The 19,744-nt window shown below is 33.3% G+C and overlaps 2 long non-coding RNA genes across 2 annotated transcripts; both read right to left on the bottom strand.

Moving 5' to 3' along the window:
* Positions 1 to 1,741: 1,741 nt before the first annotated feature.
* On the bottom strand, positions 1,742 to 3,726 carry LOC128546331 (uncharacterized). The gene is made up of 2 exons (XR_008365948.1): positions 3,595 to 3,726; positions 1,742 to 2,307 (listed from the first exon to the last, which is right to left on the bottom strand). It is a non-coding gene; the product is annotated as an uncharacterized LOC128546331 (long non-coding RNA).
* Positions 3,727 to 11,015: 7,289 nt separating this feature from the next.
* On the bottom strand, positions 11,016 to 15,819 carry LOC123561587 (uncharacterized). Its single transcript, XR_008372778.1, has 3 exons — positions 15,529 to 15,819; positions 12,438 to 14,751; positions 11,016 to 12,198 (listed from the first exon to the last, which is right to left on the bottom strand). It is a non-coding gene; the product is annotated as an uncharacterized LOC123561587 (long non-coding RNA).
* Positions 15,820 to 19,744: the final 3,925 nt, after the last annotated feature.

The following is a 19,744-nucleotide window of genomic DNA, read 5'->3' on the forward strand; positions in this document are numbered from 1 at the left end:
ATACTTATAACTCGTCTTCAGATTATGTTACACGGTTTATTGTATGTCAGATCAACAGAAACAAAATGGTGGCATTTCATTTAAAATTACAGTGTGACAGTTTTCCGGCGCGATTTCTGGTTAGGTTTCAAAGCAAAGCATTTAAGCCTCTCTGAAGCTGAAATTTCGCACAGAAAATCCATCATACAAAAATTGATCTAGTCAATCAGCGACAGTATATTTAAGAATTTCAGGAAAGTAACCACCACCGTACTCACAGTATTTTCAAATGCATAATTCAAGAAAAACCTGTACAATCAATACAAAATCATCAATCCTTTAGTTATCTTTGCAATTGTCTAACATAATATCAATTCTTTGACATAAGCTCTTCAACGTGACCTGTAGTAACTTTGATATTATATGTGAGTATCAGGCATATAGTTTCTATCGACCTTAAAGAACGCAGGAATGATACTCACGATCCTGCCAAAATGATACTCCAGTATATCGTAACATCTCACATTGTTTATTAGATAATTCATGAGTTTTGTCATATAAGTTTGACATATTGTTTATGCGGTGTAATGAACATACTAGACGTTTTTCATAATCATGTCATTATATCACTTAGTCAACACTAGAGCGTGCATGGCCAGTCAACACGATGTGAAATTTTGATTCATGCATATCTGGACAGTAAATAAGCTTCAAGTTAATGAAATAGTGTAACCTCGCATCTTTGCATATGACTTATTCTTAACCAAACTTCTAACAGAAAAGAATGCCTAAAACTATTTGGTACAATAGATTCTTTAAAGCATTTTACGCCGCATATAGAATATCAAGCTAATGAATACGCTATGTGCTTGAAATTTCAAACATTACCATGTTCTGACGCGTATTCAATGCTGGATACCCGTTAGTTTCTCAGAAATCTCATCCCTCCATATATTGGGAATATTATCAAATTACAATAAATAAAACTTATAAAGTGCTTTATTATTTTACATCTAAAATTTTAAGACAGCATTTAGAATTGGTAGGTCCTTATCGCCTAAGACCAAATTTGTTACCACCGACGTTTCAGTAGAAAGGCAAACTTCATATGACCTGTCAAAGTCATTTTCAAACTGACTGTCAGTCTTTTTGGTGAGTATTCAGGAATCACTTATTGCGTCTGATTGATACTGTTGATATATTTGTATGTATCTAGCGCAGAAACAGAGCTAATGAGTAAGATGACCATAGCTTTTGTGCCTGCAGGTGGCGATCCGAGTTTTTTATTGCAAGTAGTTTTTTTTTTCAGTCTTGTAGATTGACTCTTTTGTCGCATTAAAAAGAATCGGAGTGATCGTTCAATCCCATACAATCATGTTTTATTTTTATAATTAAAAGAAGTTTTTCTTTTTTGATAAGTTAATCATAATAAATCAGATTCCACCAAAATTTACTTCATTTCATTTGACAGCGGCACTGCTTCAGTTGAACAAAAATTTAGGATAACCAATGTTTAATTTGACACCTTCGTATGCAAATTAAAGTATCATTGATATTTTTTGGCCAAAACCATGATGAAGCACGCATACATTACAGGAAATATAGGAATAGAACGCCTCGGCATCAACCCACTTGCCGGACACGGAAACATCGAAAGAATAAAGCAGGTTAAGATATTTTGCCCGTTTCATATACCGGCTATAAATATCATATAATAGCCACTGCCTATTCTGCAATATATTAAACATTGAAGGATCCAACAAAATGTTTACTCCTGTAATTTATTCCCACTCAGTAAAAAATAATCAACAAAACACAGTTCAATACAGCATTTTAAACATATATTGACATATATTGTATCTGTGTAATTAACTACAAATTTACAATTGCAATACAGCTTCCCTTGATAACTATCAATACCAAGTCGGGAAAACATTACTGTGGAAACAACATCAATTTAAAGTGTTAAGAACGAAAGAGATCAGGTACAAAAGCTAGCTGAATTATCTTTAACGACCGAATAAATCATTGGGTAACGACATATTTGATTGCGCGAAGTGTAGCACATTAGCTGATCTACAGCGGCAGCCTTTACCGACGAACCCACATCTGTTATAGACATCCGATGTTGAACTCCTAGCACATTGACCAAGTCCATTGTCAAATGGAGAGGTATCTCTACAGACAATGCGTCCGTTTATGACCACCTTTCGACAAAGCTGACCAGACACTATGTAATGTATCCCGAGAAGAAGGGTGAATGTAAAAAAATGCGATGTCATTTTATGTTCAGGTGCAAAAATTGTCGTCAGAATTTGATTACTTGACCTGAAAAATATACAAATGATTTTAAAAGTATGACCGGAATCTAATAACGCACACGATTACTTACGTATTAGCTGTGTAGTTATAAATAATAATTTCATATGATTAATGTTGCATATATCTGTTTAGATTGTTTAAATATGCACAAGTGTTGATACTGTAAATCATGTCAGTGTGTACCAATTTCAACTTCTTTGTGTAAGCTAACATGACATATCCAACAAAATAACAACGTTTGATGAAGGTGAAGAGATTACGCAACTGGAAGCATTTCTAAGCAGTTATTGTAAATTATTACTACAGTTAAGTCTGATAAGCGTAAGTACTTAAAATATGCTTCCCATTTTTCTCAAAATGGCAGAATAACTAATTATCTCCGCATTTTTCCGGAAAATATCCTTTCGAGTAATCAAACATGTTTCTGTTAAAATGTCGTTGTCTTTCTGCTGTTTACTATCTGTTAGGAGTTTCAAATTGACAGCGTATTGCTTGTGAAAATACAAGGTTTTTTTCATATGCTGTTTGATCTATAGTTTTCTTTGGCTTACTGTAAATTTTCTGGTAAAATGTCTATCATAGAAAATATATGACACGCACATCTATGAAATTCAGAGATAAGTCTGATACATGTATATAATACAAAAGGAATTGTTGCTGTTACTTCGTTTTCACATGATATGAATTCTTATTGTGTAGGACTCAAGGATGCAAGTTATGATGTATACTTTAATCATTTCATTGTAAAGCAAATATTTGGTAACAAAATACACAGCAAAATGGTTAACCATCTACTTAAGTATACATAAGTAATTTTCATAGTACATAACAATTGCATACTGAGCCTAAATCAATTTCAATTATACCGAAGTCGCCAATAAAAAAATCTCAATCACTCAATAATACATCTATATCCCTGTTTAGAAGGTGTGGTCAAATATTCAAATCTCTAGGGTCACCGAGAGGGGAAAACTGTCAGTAATAACAAACATCCTAGCTACAGTCACCGTTACTGTGGTACACTCTGATCAACAGCTCAATACTTACTGTTACTGATTTTAAACCGAAATATAATTATCAAACCTGGTCTTTCAAACCAACCACGTGAATAAAAAGAAACTTTATAGGAAACTGAACGAGTTAAAAGCTGAATGAACAGCAACAACACAGAAAAACAAAATTCAACAAAGTCTATAATATGGATCGAGCATTTTGTTTAAAAATGAAGATGTTACGCTTATTCATCGATTATGCAGAGTGCTAAAGATATTAGGTACAATCAATTAAACTTACAGTTAGTCTGCAGAATCCTGTCAAATTAAACTTTCGAATTTTTTTAATGTTTAAGTTGTATAGGAAGACAGACAAAAGTTATAAGATCGGCTTTTATCTGACAAATAAATGTTCGAAAGACAGTTTATGAAGCTCTTATCTTGACACTTTGAGTTCATTGTGTTTTTATGATCTAAACGTGACAAGTAGATATCAAGTCATTTTCTGTTACTATTATCGGTGACTATTTATTCAGCGTTGCTGAAATTTAAAATTAAACCTTTATAAGAACTACTGCACTAATTGACCAACGCGGGCATGATGATATTTATCTACTATCCGCTAGCTTATTTTCTAACTGAAATGTTCTAGTCTTGAGAACATTTCATAACCTCTCATGTATAGACTGAATTAACTATTAGATATACACACATTCGATGTACACGCGAAAACCTATGTAAAAACTGACAGTGGATTAGCGGCAACAATGAGGAATCTTCTTTGTTTTTTTAGATACAATTTCGGACACTTAAACATTAGGTCACGTTTTCAGTTATTTCATTGTTTTAGCTCACACATGACCGCCATGTGTTTTAATGGCACTTAATCAGAATGTTTTCTTTAAAAGAACTCACTAAAAGACATCGATACTTGATCAGTTGGGGACACAAATGAGACCTCTAGGCTGCATTGTAAATAACAGAAAGCCTTTGGCACATGGTCAGAATGTATTTTTATCAAATCTTAGACAAGTAAATCGAAGTTGGTCATCCATTTAGAAATCTAGACCACTGCGTCAATCAACACATATTAACACACATGACAACTTGTAAAGATATTTCATTTCATGAAATCTAGTCTAAGTTATGCCAATATGTACTTAAAGAGTAGGTCGATATGGTAATGATATAAAAAAAGCTATTTTTAACACACGATAGTCTATCGTGGTTTTCTACCTTTCTACCTTGTTCATATAAAGCTAGAAACTTCTTCATCCGGGGTCTAAAAAGCCAGGGCTAATGATAGATAAGCCTTTTCACTCCATTCTTTATGAAATCTTGTTTCCACATCTAGGTGAATTTTAAAAATAGTTCATCTAGGGTCATAAACTGGGTCATTTGGCCACAAAATATAAGTAAACATTATTTAAACTCAAAGGGATATATTTCTTTCCCCTTTTACATGGAATCCGGGCAAATTGTGTGCTTTGACGAATAATATGCATTATTTGTAATAGGATCATCTGAGGTCAAATACTATGCCACTAAGTCAAATCATATCTAAAGGGCATGGAATGCCGTATATAGCAATCATCAAGCCTTTCATAACGTTGATCGCGTCAATATGGAAAAAGATATGTCAATTTGATATTTAAGAAAATGACTGATCATAGAGACAGCTATTTTAGTGTGTTTATTACATTATTTACACACTGCAGAATCTTTTATTTAGCAAAAGACCGTTTAAACAGATTAATTTTATGTTTCTTGAGTGTAAGATGTAAAACATTGTTATTTCCTTCATTATAGCTGGAAAAAAATATTATTTTACTGACTTAAGTAAATGCATGTACAAATATGTACCTAGAAATTTAATAAATCCGTCATTTTGATTTTTGTTGCCATAAAAACAAAATGGCCACACTTTTAATGCTCATAACTTTCTTATTTTGCGCCGATTTTGATTTTTTACTTAAGTATTACTTAGGTAAGAAGTTTGTTTTACTTAAGTATATTTGTTATTCATAAAACAACTTAATAAGTAATTCTTGTTTTTTATTGTGGACGAAAAACATTAAAAAAACCCATTAATTTCAGACAGATACAACATGCATAATTATGTTTAAAGTGCTTTTATCTGAAAACAACACTTTAATCGTACTCTCCACGCTATTTTATTTATTGACTTAAGTCATTTCTTACGTATCTTAAGTTTAAGCTGTTTTATGACTAGGACTTAAGTTCTTACTTAGACTTAAGCTAAAATCACCAAAACTTAAGTAAAATCTTAAACTTAAGTCAAAACTTATACTTAAGATGCTTTATGAATACGGCCCCTGATTGTTTACCTGATTTTATTGGATACTAATCAAACTAGAAGTATGCGTTTTGTTTAATGCAGGCTAAGTTTGGAACTGGTAAATCCGGGATTGAAAACTAGTTTCTATGTCTTATCATTCTGACCGGTTTTCCTATAGAGTAGTAAATCTGTCCTCCAGAGATTTAAACAGTTGTCATTTCTGATTTTGCCTGTTGATCTATATTTATCACAGATAACCCATTAACTTGATATAGCGTGATATAGGGACATTGTGACATAGCTATATGTAGTCCGTGTACAAATTACAGCATCTTGAGAGTTAACAAGGTTAAATTTAATCTGACCAAGTTACCAGCTGAGTTTTTACCCCAGTAACCCACTAACGAAAATAAATGTACCAGAACTCATGTAAATCAGGTAGAAAATGTTGCCTCTGTGGCGTTTGTATGTTTGTTTGTTTTTATTTTCTATTATTGTCCCTAGGAACCTAGTTTTCGACCCCAGATGATAAAGTTTCGCAATCATTATCATGCATTGTTTAGTCTGATTAGGTCTTGCTTTAAACATATTTTATTTGTAAGTCATTACATGAATAATATACAGCAACTGTCTTAAGGGACTTTGACAGAAAGCTAATGAGCTTATGTTTGTCCTTTTCCTGACCAGGTCTTGTGTAGATCAAGTAAAATGTAACATTCAGGAGTATTTTTCTATGCTTTGACCTAGAAGTTTCCTAAAATGTTTTAACAATGTTTTTCTAGCAGTTGACCTAGTGACCTATTTTTTCACTCAAGATAATTTAGTATCTAACTTGACCGAGTTTATGTTTGAAAAAACATTCAGACCGATTTTCACTTAAAATGAACCAAACTTTTGACCTCGTCATTGTAAATTGGCCAACTGTTGACGACAGCAGATCTTCTGATGATATTATTCTTTTTGAAATACCAATGCAAAGAAAATAGTATTGCTGTGAATATTCTCGTCAGCATATTACATAATTATGCTCAATATAATTAAGAACTTAGTGTTTTGGTGTGCATTTATATGGGTATGAACCTCGTTTGGACTTATTGCAAGTCCATAAACCGCACCGGCGATTTTTGGATGACTTACAAGAAGTTCCAATGTGGTTTATACCCGTATAAACGCACACAAAATAGCATTTAGTAATTATATTTACATTTTACAGTAGCTTGCTACAAAAATAAATTGTTTGCTTTCTACGAGTACCACAATTTTAAACAAAATGTCATGATATCTATCTTTTAAATTCTAAATAGAACAGCCAAAATGACCCGACCACGTTCACTTGCAATTCGTCTCTCAGTAACAATACAGTTCCTGCTTATTATCTAAAACATCGTTAAATCAAGTGAAAAATCATAAAGTTGTGTTGGTCTAATTTTGATCTTTCTAGTCTGACAAAAAGTTTTAGCTATAACTTTCTCTTCTTTTTTTTTTAAATTTTGGCGTCAATTCTTGAAGGAATTTGGGAATGACGGCATTTTGCCCATGTTTATTCTTTTTTGTAATTGACGTCAGACTGACGATCTCGCGGATAGGATCATACTTGATATCAATACGCCAATGTTGATTGTGCAAAAAAGAACCATTTTTCTTTCCATACAAAATGTATGGTGAATTTGAATATGCATTGCTGATTTCACACATCTGTAAAATTTAACAATTCTAAAATAAATAAAAAATAAATTGTAATAAATTATTCAACAAATTATTTAAGTTTGTAAATAACACTTGATTTTCCTCATACTGAGACAAATACGGTTTGCACCACTTACAGGATTTTCCTATACTTGTGCGTTTACTGAAGAGTTGATTTGCTATATAGGTTGTGCGTTTAACAGTTGATGAAATGTTCCCACTTCATTTACTAATAATTTATCACAACAGTTATTAAACATAATCTGGAATAATTAAGAATAGTACATTTCGTACCAGTATTTATCATTTCCTTCGTTAATGTCAGTAGTTTGAAAATATTCATGAAAATGCCATAGAGTCTTTGAACTCTTGAGTGCTGTAGAAGTAATAAATTAAACGAGACTTACCTGGAATTTAAGTTCAGTTATTATTCTACTGCTAATGAACTAGTATATTTAGATCTATTTTCGATCTAGGCGATTGTTTTATGACGATTTGACAAAGGTTATTGTGTCCGAATTATCAGTCTACAGCACCTTATCCATATGGGATAGTTGTTAATTAGTTGTAGTTAACTACTCAGAACTGGTATCCATATGGGATAGTTGTTAATTAGTTGTAGTTAACTACTTCGAACTGGTACAAACTAGTTACGTTGATTGGTTTGTTAATGAAAGAAAGTTTTAAAATGAAATGAAGACTGTGTGCAGGAGTATCCGGAGGAATAGCGGAGATTATTATGTACGGAGAAATGCGAAGTTGTAACAGAATAAGTTTTAATTTGAATAAAAGCCGAATACTATATATCGTTATTTCTCTTGATGTTTTATGCAATGCAATATGAAACATTCTATTACTTACTGAGTTCTACCAATGACTGTTTTCAAAGGCGACATGAGTGAGAAGTTTATGTATTTATCACAAACAATATAGTATCAGTTTTAAATATTGAAAAATCCCTAGATCCAGAAAAAATAGTTAGAGGCTACACTTAGGAATGTAGTGATTTAGAGAATCAAACAGTAGAACGTATTGCATAGTATGACAACGATTCACTATATAAATAATACAAACAGTTACATTCTGTTCTTCCCGGCTATTCGAGTGTTGTAATTAAAGATTACTTTATAATTTGTTTGAAAGTATATTAGTTTACATGATATTTCTAACATCCCACACTCCTTATCACTTAACATTTAAAACAAATAAGCGTCTATATCAAATACATGTATTATCTTACGGTTGTTAAGACAAATACTTGGTGTTTTTAGTTATTTAAAGGCGAGCAGTTAACCTTACCCATGATCCTGGATTCTGTACCAGAACAAACCTGTTCTTAGCAACTCCATACGAATAGAGATGGAAGACAAAATATTTCAGACAAATATATCTTTAATCAAATAGTCAGAGAAACCATATTCCTCGCCCGGAAATCGAATTCACGACCCCACGATCCGTAAACCTACTCTCTCCCTATTGAGCTAAGCGGGCGGGCTGTGTTAGCTAATAAAAGTTTTCACAGGCATCAAACATGAGTAAGCAATGATATTGCATCAAAGATATACATAGTCAGCGGCTACCAATCACAAGTTTTAAAGTAAAAAATATGGCATAATCATTATCACTTGCTCTCAGTCATTTTTTTTTAGATTGGACTTAACGTCGCAGCCACACAAGGAAGATACCAGGTGCCTCTCCGTGCATTATTTCATCATGTTTGGGCACCTGAGTGACCTTCCAAAAGCCTGTTGGATGGCATCCTCACGTGAAAAATTCAGCGTCTGAAGTGAGGATTAAACCTACAATGGTCGGGGGCAAGAGCTGTCAGTCAGTAGTATGTATGTCCTATATAGAATATACTGAATGTCAGCTAAATTAATAAGAAAAGTAAAGGTGTCAATAAATAAAAAAAAGCCCAAAGTAGTAGCACAGAATATGAATTTTATAGGCTTTTGTTAATGTTTACCAGAAACGGTCTCTACTTTGGTCATTTTATATCGTCCATAATGTCATCCAGTTCACTCGAAAATAGTTCATCAGGTTATCTTAAGTATACATATACCATGTGTGCATTTGGTGACTGCGGTGCATTTTATTACAGATGCTTGCGTAAGGAGTTCACCTGGCGGATCTAATAAAATAAATGCTAACAGTGGTAATTAGAAGTGCAATTCTATTGATAATATTAGGTTTCTGTATAAAAATTATGTATTTTCACTGCCTTTTTCAAACGCCATTGTTTTCCTTTTCCATCTCTTTACCTTTTCCTGGAATTTTTTTTCTATGTTTTTTTCCCTTGTAATATCCGTTTTATACACATCCGTGTTAACGAGAAAAAAATTCTCTAACCTCGGCTGCACGGTAGTTTCATTTTTTTGTCTTCGTTTAAGATAATTGGTCATGAGATAATTCTTGCTTACAGTGTTTTCAGGCGTATGTAGTTCTAAAATTTCAGTAAGCTGATTTCAAACTTCCATTCTTTTCTATATTAAACATACTTGTCTGTTTCATAACGAAAACATAATTGCCACTTTTTTAATCTAAACAATATGAAAACGCAACAACAGAAAACAAAACAATGGTTATAATGAAAGCTAGAACAAAGAGAAGTTTTGTTTGACTAAATGAACATACACAACACACTAGTTAAAGTGGAATGATGTTTAAACGCCTGTCTTTGAAATCTTGTTTGATTACTGACACAATATTAAACAAAGTTAAACATAATGTCATTGTATCTTGTATCATTTTTTACTTTCTTTTGAACAGTGCATATCTGAAATTTCTTCGTGTATGAACATTTTATTCTATTTGATATTTTATTACTTTGGTGTTGCGTACATTTAGGATCAGACGTAATCTGCATCGGCAGCTCGAACCGACAAAGCCGCATCCTTTTACTAAATGTATCCGAGAATTTCTAGAACACCGACCAAGTCCATTGAGGAAAGGACCTGTGTCTCCACAAACATATCCTTTAGAGGTCACTACTTTTGAACACAGCTGACCAGATACTTTCATAGTACCAGTATCAATAACAAAAGTTATAAGTACTAATGCCGTTATGTACCGTAGTTTCATAAGCATTGTCATTCCTTCAGTTTTTCTTCTTTCTCTCTTAGCTTATTCCTGAAAATAGGCATTATACTGCATTGGAGGATACGAAATATTTGCATTTTGCATAAAGTGGACCCAAGAAATATTTCAGTTTTGCAGAAGATGTACTTGCAGATGCTTTTGTAAAAGCAGTTTATTGAGTTATACACTGTGCTTCATTTAGACAATTTCGCAGAATAATTAAAGTATTTGAATCATGCAAATAAATCGGAGGTAAGCGATTTGTAATGTGATCAAAGAATGGAGGTTGCAGTAAAACTTTTCATACATGTATACATGTATTTGCAAATTTTAAAGCAAACTGCCATTCAAACCTATAAAAGATCCTTTGAAAACTTTAAACAAAACAAAGCTATTGACGGTTTTATCTAGTTCTTAGGAAATGAATAACTATGAAATAGTCCTCCAGCCATAAGACACATAAGAACTGCTATATTGTGAGGGATAATTACATCATTTTATATACGGAAAAGCACATATAGCACACTGCACTGCGTTTAATTTAGTCAATTATGAAATGTAACGCTAAACTGACCTCAGTATCCCAAGAATTTTTGTGTGTTTATTTAGAATGAAACACAAAATACACTACAAAATGTTAGTCACTCACTGCGTGTTACCACCGATGCTGCGGATGTTATCACAAATAAGTGATTTTATGGAGTTATCTCATTTCTGTCAACTATTTTTTAATAGCTAGATTAGATCTGACAAGAATTTCCCTATATATTAGATGGCTCCAACTACGTAAAAAATTCTAAAATCTTTAAGAAACAATATCTAAAATCTTTTAATCCATTTTAGATACTTTATGTGTCATAATTGTTGATCAGCTGTCGCATATTATTTAGTAAAGCAGTGTCAGACAGTTCGAAATGTAGAAAATGAGAGTAAACATATTTCATCAGTCATTCGTTTTTCAACATGAAGCATCTTGAAGTTCATACATTCCGAATTTCGGTGATATTGGTAAACATTGTTAAGCATAAAATATCCGGTAAGTCAGGGGACATCTCAAAATGCATTTTTGGACTGGTTGTCCTTCTGCATATGGAAGTCCTGTCAATGAGTTTATATAAAAATGTTTTTGTTTATGCTGGTTACTGGCGGCGAGAGAGGCATTGCATTTTGATAACCGCTTATGAACATACTCATTTGCGTTGTATGTCTCAAATATAGATCTTCCTAACGATCTGCTTTCCTATGAGAATTGTCTTTTGTCTGAAGATGACCACATTTTGTTTAAATCCAACAGGACAGTAACAGTGACACTTGGCAACAGTAGTAAGAACAACATTGAATTATAAGACGAATAGAAATAATTTGGTGTCACTAAACACATTAAAAATGAATATGAATATTTTATTTGCGATAAACTTATAATCAACACCAAAACATGAACGTATTTCAAGAATTTCATTAATTGTGCTATCTAAATAGATTAACGTTCGTAATATTACCGTCCGAACCAACCATTTACTACACCAATGAATGTTAAGTTCCTTTCAGCCTTGTTTAGAATTTGAGTCGATCTGCATCGACAGCTTGAACCAACGAATCCGCATCGTTTCTTGTATTCCGCGGTTGAACCTCTAATGCATCTACCATATCCATTAATGAAAGGCGGCGTGTCTTGACATACTATTCCTCTGCTTGTTAAAGTTTTCTTGCAAAGCTGTCCCGACACGGTATCAACAACGTTAAGAAAAGTTAACGCCACAACAATCAATGTTATTCTGTCTGGCAATCTGACAAACATATTCCTTTCTACGATTGGTCTTTAGTTTATGGATCTCTCTTTACCTAAAACAAACACTGAGTGTAAATTGTATTGCTTGATTAACATTTCGGATAAAATAATACAAAAAGAAAATTATATTATATAGATAACTCCTATCAAGAATGATTGAACAAAAAGTTCTTAGGATTCTATCACTTTTTCGTTTCGAGCAAACGAAACCCGAATGTTTCAAATTATAATGCTAATGTTACGAAGGTTCAGTAAATAAAAACTATTTTGTAAAAAAGTAAGAAGCACTTACCTCTCCCTTTCATCGAACTGTTTTGTATTGCATGACAAGTTGAGAGTCGTAAACATTATCTTTATCTATGACTTGTTATTGGCCTTTTCTACAGAGTCACTGACTCTTATCATGTTTTAACAGTATCATATGAGGTCATGCACTATAGTCAGATTATGTATTCCATGTTTCTAATTTCAATTTATAAAGCATATTTAGTATTCACACCATGCATTATTATAATGACAAAACTATTATTTAGAATTCAGACTGAGCATGAATGATAAGTTAGATAATATATTTTGGATCTTATTCAGCTGACAAGTTGTAGACTGTTCTATAACAAAAGATTTCCGATGTATTAATGAAGTGAAAAGTATCGGTCTCTACTGCACCGCTGATAAGGCAAGTCTTTAGAATTTTCAGTTATCTGAAGGCGAGCAGTTTCCTGGATTCTGTACCAATACAAACCTGTTCTTAGCAAGTAATTGCCAACTTCCCCACGTGAATTAGAAGTGGAAGACGAATGATTTCAGACACAATATCTCTTTAAATAAGTCGTCACAGAAAACATATTCCCCGCCCGGAAATCAAACTCACGACCCACGATCCGTAAATCTGCTCTCTCCCTACTGAGCTAGGCGGACGAGCTACCTGTGTATTCAACAGTAGCTAAATCACTAGCTAACAATAAGGTTTTCACATGCATCAAACATGAGTAATCACTTGCTACAAATCAGCGATATTGTATCAAAGATATACATAGTCACCTTCTGCCAATCAGAGACTTCAAAGTACACACTATGACATATTCATAATCACTTGCTATCAGTTATTTGTTTGGTTGGATTTAACGTTGCACCGACACAAGTATAGGTCATATGGCGACTTCTCAGCTTTGATGGTGGAGGAAGACACAAGGTGCCCCTCCGTGCATTATTTCATCACGAGTGTGCACTTGGTTATTACCACTGGCCTTCGGTAAGCCAACTGGATGGCTTCCTCACATGAAGAATATAACGTCTCAAGTGAGACTCAAAACTCACAATCTTGAGGGACAATTGCTTTATTTAAGTAGGTTGTCATATATAGAATTAACGGGATGTTACCTAAATATCATACACAAAAATCAGTATTTGTTTTTGTGTTCACGTTCATCACAAGCGATCTCTACTCTAGTAATTTTATATCTTCCATAATATCATCGAGTTTACTAGAAAATAGATCATTTTGGTTATCTTAAGTATAAAAATACAAGAGTATGCATTTGCTGATTGCGGTGCATTTTATTACAAACGTTTGTGTCAGGGGTTCACCTTGCGAGCTAATAAAAAAGAACTAACAGTGGTAATTAGGAGAGCAGTTCTATTGATAATAATAGGTTTCAATTTTAAAAGTATGTATTTTCACTGACCATTCCAAATCCCACTGTTTTCCTTTTCCTTTTCTTTACCTGTACACATTTTATTTGTATATTTTCAACTTTGTCATAATATCCGCTTTGTACATATCCGTTTAACGGGATAAAATGTAATTTTCTTTTTTTCGGACCTCGTCTACACGGTATTGATGCGGTAATATCGAAGTTTCCTTCGTTTAAGATAATTCCTTCTGAGATCATTCTTTGTAAGATCTTACAGAGTTTTCAGTCATATATTGTTGTTCTTAAATTTCAGTTAGCTGACTTCAAGCCTCATTAAACGTATTTTTCTTTATCATAACCAATAATAATCGCCACTACTTTAATCAAAACAATAAGAGAACGCAATATCAGGGAAAAATGTTATAAGGAAAGCTGGATAATTTAAGAACGAAAGAGTAATTTTGTTTCACCAAATGAACATACACACCACACTAACAAAAGTGGAATGATGTTCAAACGCCTGTTCTTGTAATCGTAATTGATTACTGACACATTGTATCAGAAAATTTTGTCATTGTATCTTATTTCGTTTATTTCTTTCTTTTAAATAGTGTACATCTGACATATCTTTGTGCATGAGCATTTTATTCAATCTGATATTTGATGACATCGGTTTTGCGTACATTTAGGATCAGACTTGATCTGCATCGGCAGCTTGAACCGACAAAGCCGCATCCTTTTACTAAATGCATCCGAGAATTTCTAGAACACCGACCAATGCCATTAAGGAAAGGGCCTGTGTCTCCACAAACATATCCTTTAGAGGTCACTACTTTTTTTGCACAGCTGACCGGATACTTTCATTATATCAGCAACAATAACAAACATTATAAGTCTTAATGCCGTTCTGTATATTATTCTTGTAAGCATTGCCATTCCTTCCGTTGTCCTTCTTTCTCTCTTACTTTGTTCCTGAAAATATTCATGAAACTGCAATGGAGGATAAGAAATATTTGCGTAATTGCATAATGTAGACCCAAGAAATATCACAACTTTTGCAGAAAAGGTGCGTTTTAATGCTTTTGTAACTGCGATTTAATGTGTTATACACCGTGCTACATTTATAGCTTGAATACGAAAAAGAAAACTTTTCATACATTTTTATATTTGCAAATTTTAAAGCAAACTACCATTCAGATCTATAAAAGCTCATTTTGAAAGTATTAAACGAAACAATGCCAAATTGTTGACATTTAATTCATTAGAAATGATAAATATGAAATACTCATCCAGCCATAAAACACATAAGAACTGCTATTCTAGGGGGATGGTTATATCATCTTTAATAAGGAAAAGTAAATGTAGTAGACTGCGTTTAATTGATTTTTTTGTTGTTATTGTTTGTGTTGAGTTTAACGCCGACTTTCAACAGTATTTCAGTCATGTAACGGCGGGCAGTTAACCTAACCTGTTCTCCGCAAGTAACTGCCAACTTCTCCACATGAATCAGAGGTGGAGGACAAATGATTTCAGACACAATGTCGTTTATCAAATCGTCACGGAGAACATACGCCCTGCCCGAGGATCGAACTCACGACCCCGCGATCCGTAGACCAACGCTCTACCTACACTGTAATGAAATGTAACACTTAACTAACCTCACTTTCCCAAAGATTAGTGTTTACTTCGCATGAAACAGAAAACTAATTTTACAAATGAAATTACACTATGAAAATATAAGTCACTCACTGCGTGTCCGCTAAAACATAGATCCTCGTTCTTTAAAAATTGTTTGACTAGTGAGGCTGCTGATGTTGTCACGAATATGTAATTTTATGGAATTATCTCATTCCTGTCAGTAGAAAATTTTCTAATAGCTAGGTTATATCTGATAAGGATTTTCCTATATATACAATATATTTCAGTTGCATCCAATTAAGTGAAAAAAATACTTTTAAAATGAGTGGATTTTTGATACTTTATTTTTTAAAATCGTTGCTCTATCGCAAATTTACGGTGCCCCTAAAGTGACATGTTACACACTTTTTTTCCAATTAGGTAATGTGAGACTTTTTTTATTTCGTTTAAACGAAATCATTTCGTTTAAACGAAATAATCATTTCGTTAAACGAAATAACTTATTTCGTTTAAACGAAATCATTTCGTTTAAACGAAATAAGTTATTTCGTTTAAACGAAATAAGTTATTTCGTTTAAACGAAATCATTTCGTTTAAACGAAATGATTATTTCGTTTAAACGAAATCATTTCGTTTAAACGAAATAACTTATTTCGTTTAAACGAAATCATTTCGTTTAAACGAAATAAAAAAAAGTCTCACATTACCTAATTGGAAAAAATGTGTGTAACATGTCACTTTAGGGGCACCGTACAAATTAAATCAAAGTACATTTTAAGTAAAGCAGTTTAAAATGTAGAAAATGACAGTAGACTTATTTCATCGGTCATTCGGTTTTCAACATTAAGCATCCTTATTAATAATAGTTGGCGAGCATTCACTCGGCGAGTCAGAAGGCACCTCAAAGTTTTTTTTAACAGGTTATCCTTCTGGATCTGAAAGTCCTGTTCAATGAGTTTATTTAACAATATTTTGCTTATGGTAGTTACTGGCGGTGAGAGAGGCACTGCATTTTTCGTGACCGCTCATGAACATACTCAAGTGAGTTGTTTACTTCAAATATAGAGCTTCCTGCTTTCCTATGAGGATTGTCTTTCTTCTGAAGATGACCACATTTTGTTTAGTTCCAGCAGGTCAGTAACAGCGACAATTGTCAACAGTAATAAGAACTACATTGAATTATAACACGAATAGAAAGATGTTGGTGTCACAAAACAAATTAAAACTGTATTTCACGAATTTCATTCATGGTGCTTTCTAAATGAATTGGCGCTCGTATTATTTCCGTCAGATCCACCATTTACTACGCCAATGAATGTTGAGGTCGATTGAGCTTTACTTAGAATTTGAGTTGATCTGCATCGACAGCTTGAACCAACGAATCCGCATCGTTTCTTGTAGTCGGCGGTTGAACTTCTAATGCATCTACCATATCCATTAATGAAAGGCGGCGTGTCTTGGCATACCAATCCTCTGGCTGTTAAAGTTTTCTGGCAAAGCTGTCCCGACACGACTGCTACCACATTAAGAATAGCTAACGCCACAACAATTAATGCTATTCTGTCCGGCAATCTGACAAACATATTTCTTTCTACGATTGGTCTTTAGTCTATGGATCGGCCTTTACCTAAAACAAACGTTGAGTGTAACTTGAATGTATTGCTTGATTAATATTTCGGATAAAATAATACAAAAAGAAAATTGTATTATACGGATGACTTCGTCTCAAGATGATTGAATAAAAATGTTCTAAATATGTTAATGATTTTAATACTTCTTCGAGTGAACAAAACCTGATCGTTTCAAATTATTATGTTTATATTACGCTGTTTTAAAATACTGTTAAACAATGACGTAAACATGTATTTGTTATACACCGTAGCTATTTTCACTTAAATATGTTAAGTAGCTGAACACACAATGGAACCGAAATTAAGTGAAAACTATTAAAGAAGTAACTTACCTCTTCCTTTTATCAAACTGTTTTGTATTGCATGACAAGTTAAGAGTCGTAAACATTATCTTTTTTTATGACTTGCTATTGGCCTTTACAACTGAGTCACTGACTCTTATCATGTTTTAACAGTATCATATCAGGTCATGCATTATAAATAGATTGTGTTTTGCATGTTTCTAAGTTCAGTTTATAAAGCATATTAAGGACGCTTGCTACAGTTTCGTAATTTTTTTCTCAATAATAGATTTTGATGAAATGTTTTGTATTAAAAGATCATGTTATGATGTGTTGAAAAATGAAATAAAAATACTAGGTCACCAGCTTTGTTTCAATTTCATTTGCCCCTAGATATGGTGCTATTTTAAACATTTTTCAAAATTTCTGTAATCCTAAAATATATTTCAGTAAAGTACAATAATCAGCATAAATTTGATTATCTAAGCATTTTTTAACGGTAAACAATATATCTATTTGAAACATGCTCAGGAAAATCAAAAGAAAGGAATACTTGTTCAGCAGACCCAAGGGCTATTTTTTTGCATTTTTCTTCTTCTGCTATTTTATCGAGTTTCACATAATAGAATTTAATCAAACTCTGCACATACCTTTGGTTATGTCTACCTAATCTAAAACAAAAAGTAAATTGATAGGACACCATATTAGATTTCGCTTAAATCAAATTACAACGAGGTGGGGTGTGGCGGGCATTTATACAACGCAGGTTGGTACGAAATACTCTTTCAGTGTTTGAGCAAATGACCTAGAAATATATATATATAGAATTATCAAACGGCAGATTTCTTAATAAGCGGATTTTAAGGTGTTTCTGAAGCATTTTGATGGCATAGAACGATGAAAGTTTCCGCCCATTTTTTTTAACAAAACCTATAGTTTACGAATGTACGGTACGGGATTAGAAACAGCTGTGACTCAATGCAGAGTTGGAGCGCTGGTATAAATAACAGACTCCAGTATATGTCGGACTGAAGCAATTTGAACTAAAAGTACTTTAAATGTATATATTTTGTCACCATGGTGATACTTACCCTAAACTTTAGTCAGTATATTATACATTTTGTACATTAAATGCATGCGAACATACAATAATTTGCGAATTTTTGCCGTACGCGACATTAGATAATCACTTCCGGGCATGCGCAGAAGACCGCACCAGCTCTGCAGTGAGCTACTTCGAAACCAAATTGGCACGGTGTTGGGGCAAATATCGTCTCGTCCGGAAAAACTGTAGCGAGTGCCTTTAATGGCCGGTTGCAGGACAGGTCGCCCGATAACTCGCGGATCAACGTTGAGCGGCGGGTTGAGTTATCTACCTATAATCTCGAGAATATTCGGGTGTCAAATGGGACGCGCATGAAAATTTCAAGTTAGTCGAGTAATGGATGATCGGCGAATCATGTTTTTTGAAGCATTTTCATGTATAGTAGGTGTATGTGTATACACGGTATAGCATTACCAGATTGAAAATCCTCAGGCAAAAGGGCGTGTTATTTCCCCCTATGACAAAGAAGTTTTAATAGAGCTTGTAGAGAACCATAATATCATAGAAAGCAAATGCAACAAGAGCAAAACCCTTCCAGATTTCAAGACATGTATTTAAAGCGACTAACCCACACATTGAGAATTGTAATTTTTTAAAAGATGTATAACCGAAAATCAAAATGACGCCACTATTTCATATATATATGAAACTAAATGGTTGATTAGTTTCTAGTTTCCAGATTAAGGGAACATTCGAGTTTTCGCAGTTTTTCTCACGCATTTTTATAAACCTTTACAACGCTTTATTTTGTAAACATTGGCTTTATTTTGTAAACATTGATACAAATATAGAATGAGACGCGACAGTATTTTATGACACTTGCATCACGTGGGCAGCATACGTTTATTTTGCTTCTAATAATAGAGCGGATAAGTATCTATAGGTATCGCACAGTACAGTTCGTTTTAGTAAACATCATGTTTTTAAACATTAAAGATTCCATTTTTTAACCTTAACTCAGGGTTCCATATTTTAGCGTGTCTTGTATAAGAAAAACGTGAACTCAAGCTAAGACAAAACATAATCAAAAAGTAGAAAGGTCATTTTGTAAGTAGAGAAATTTGGGTTGAAAACGTGTACACACGCATGACCTAGTAATCGAACTGTATTATGTCGTTTTTGATTTAAATACAAACAAATACAATAAGTAGCACTCTCGTTTAAAATGAAGATATACGATGGAAATCAATAGATGGTTTCACGGCGTTGTCGATGAAATTTGAAAAATTAAAAAAGGTCAGATGCAGAACTCGAGCAACCAGCATTGCCAAGTAAACGATTTGTCCACGCAGCTATTTGCACAAGCGATA

The sequence above is a fragment of the Mercenaria mercenaria genome, chromosome 10, assembly GCF_021730395.1.
Source record: "Mercenaria mercenaria strain notata chromosome 10, MADL_Memer_1, whole genome shotgun sequence".
Lineage (NCBI taxonomy): Eukaryota > Metazoa > Mollusca > Bivalvia > Venerida > Veneridae > Mercenaria > Mercenaria mercenaria.